Below are 3,010 nucleotides of genomic sequence, written 5' to 3'. Positions count from 1 at the left end.
ACAAGCAGTCAACCAGGCGACTGTCACTCTGTACCCTGTCATCCCCAACCCATATACCCTCCTAGACCTCATCCCCACTGAGGCAGCTTATTTCACCTGTCTGGATCTCAAAGACACCTTCTTCTGCATTTGCCTGGCTCCTCAAAGTCAACCAATCTTTGCCTCTCAATAGGAAAGCCCTAAAAGCAGAGAGAAGGGCCAGTTGACATGGATGCGACTACCTCAAGGGTTCAAAAACTCCCCGACCTTCTTTGGGCCAGCTCTAGCCTCGGATTTAAAGGCCTTCCTGGTAGACCAACACAGCTGTACATTATTCCAGTATGTAGATGATCTCCTCTTAGCAGGAAAGACCTACGAGGAATGCATGGAAGGAACGCATCTACTCCTCAATCTCCTCTGGGAAGTGGGTTACGAGGTCTCTAAAAGGAAGGCTCAAATCTGCTAAGAATGAATCAAATACCTAGGCTTCCACCTGTCTCAGGGACAACGCCATCTCAGCCCAGAAAGGAAACAAACGGTCTGCTCAATTCCCATCCCTACCACCCAACAAGTCCATGAATTCCTCGGAGCCACTGGCTTCTGCAGAATCTGGATACCTAATTTCTCCATCTTGGCTAACCCCCTCTACGAAGCCACAAAGCGGGGAGAATGGGTACCCCTACTCTGGGAATCTACACAATGAAAGGCCTTTGAAGAAATCAAATGAGTACTCACTAACACCCCCAGACTAAGACTCCCAGACTTAGCCAAATCTTTCTTTCTGTACATACATGAGTGCACAAGTGTCGCAACAGAGGTCTTAACTGCTAGGATCTTGACACCGTCCTATGGCTTATCTCTCCAAACAGCTTGACTCTGTCGCCCAAGGCTGGCTACCCTGCTTGCAAGCATTCGCAGCCACGGCCCTCCTTGTGTCAGAGGCCAACAAACTGACTATGGGGCAAGAACTGACAGTTCGAGTACCACATTCAGTAATAACATTACTGGAGTACAAGGGACAATATTGGCCGACTAATACCCAGATGGTCAGATACCAAGAAATGCTGTGTGAGAATCCATGCAGCCGCCTAGAGGTAGTGCGAACCCTGAATCCAGCCACCTTGCCACCAGTTAGGCCCAGCCAGACAGACCACGATTGCATTGAAGTCATGGATGAAGTGTTTTCCAGCCGACCCGACTTGACAGACCAGCCCCTCAAAGACCCTGATGTAGAATATTACACTGATGATAGCAGCTTTGTGAGGGGAGGAGAACGCCTTGCAGGATATGCTGTGGTGACCCTACATTCCACCACTGAGGCAAAACCCTTGCCTAAGGGAACTTCAGCACAGAAGGCAGAGCTCAATGCCTTGACCCACACCCTTCAGCTGGCAACAGGAGTGTGTGCTAACATATACACTGACTCTAAGTATGCCCTCACCACCCTCCATGTACCTGGAGCCCTGTACAAAGAGAAGGGTCTAATCAATTCTGAGGGAAAAGATATAAAATATGGAAAGGAAATTCTAGAACTCTAGAACTTGGGGCCCCCAAGAAAGTAGCAGTCGTGCACTGCAGAGGACATCAAAAAGGGAACGCCATAACTGCCCAGAGCAACCGCAGGGCAGACCATATTGCCAAACTGGCAGCGGCCAAGAAAATGGCCAGTCCTACAGCTCTGCTTCCCTGTTTCCCAGTCCCTTAGCCAAATGAGACCCCAAGTACTTGCCTCAAGAAGAAGCCTGGTTTAAGACTGAGGAGGGGAGCCTCCTCCCCGGTATACAGTAGAAGTTCAAGGACAGACGAATTGCAGTCCCTGGGACCCTAGCCCCAGCTTTTGTCAAGCAGTTTCACCAAAGGACTCACCTTAGTCAGTGAGTCTAGAAACCACTTTGGGCTGGTACTTCTATGTCCCCTGGCTCTCTGGCATCTCCCGAGCAGTGTGTGAATGATGCGAAGTATGTGCCCACAACAACCCCAGGCAAGAGCCGTGTGCCCCACTAGGGGTCCAAAGTGTCAGTGGCAACCCTTTGAGGAACTCGAAATAGACTTCACTGAAATGCTTCGATCATGGGGCCTCAAATACCTCTTGGTCTTTGTATGCACCTATTCCAGTTGGGTAGAGGCTTATCCCACCCAGACTGAGAAGGCCCAAGAAGTAGCCAGATTGTTCCTCCGAGAAATTGTTCCATGATTTGGCCTTCCAATTACCATTGGCTCAGATAATGGGCCAGTTTTTGTAGCAGAAATAGTGCAGCTACTAGCCAAGAATTTAAATATTAAATGGAAATTGCATACTGCCTATCGACCTCATTGTTCAGGACAGGTGGAACACAGGAACAGGACCTTTAAGACTCAGTTGGGAAAACTATGTCAGGAGACACATCTACATTGGAACGAAGTCCTCCCCATGGCGCTACTAAGAATCAGGTCTGCCCCAACCAAGAAGACTGGGTTCTCCCCTTACGAGATCTTGCATGGACGACCACTACCACTCATCAAAGGACTACGAGGAGACCTCAAGGAAATAGGTGAATTGACTCAGCTTCAAATCCTAAGGACCACCTTCCAGACTCTCAACCAATGGGTTAGGGAAAGGCTCCCTGTCAGTTTAACCACTAAAGTTCATTCCTTTAGCCAGGAGACTCTGTCTGGGTAAAGGAGTGGAACATTCAGCCCCTAAAACCCTTGTGGAAAGGCCCCTTTACTGTCATTTTGTCTACCCCCACTGCAATTAAGGTTGCGGAAACAATGCCCTGGATACATCACAGCAGACTTAAACCCACAGCTGCAGAGTGGGAACGTGTTCCAGACTCTTCTGAGCTCCTCAAGGCAACCCTCTGGAAGAAAACACCGGCTATGCCAACAGACCAAGAGTAAAACGTTGGCCCTTCTTTGGTCACACTGGGAGCTGACTGATCTAACCACGGCAAAAGCCTGAGGACGACGTCTTGTCAGGATGGCACCCCTAAAAACTCTTCTTTCTCCTTCTACTCTGCCACATGTGTGGCACCAGTCTCCCCACTTCTTC

Source organism: Pteropus vampyrus, unplaced genomic scaffold (assembly GCF_000151845.1).
Source record: "Pteropus vampyrus isolate Shadow unplaced genomic scaffold, Pvam_2.0 Scaffold7, whole genome shotgun sequence".
In the NCBI taxonomy this organism is placed as follows: Eukaryota; Metazoa; Chordata; class Mammalia; order Chiroptera; family Pteropodidae; genus Pteropus; species Pteropus vampyrus.
Note: the sequence above shows the minus strand (reverse complement) of the source record.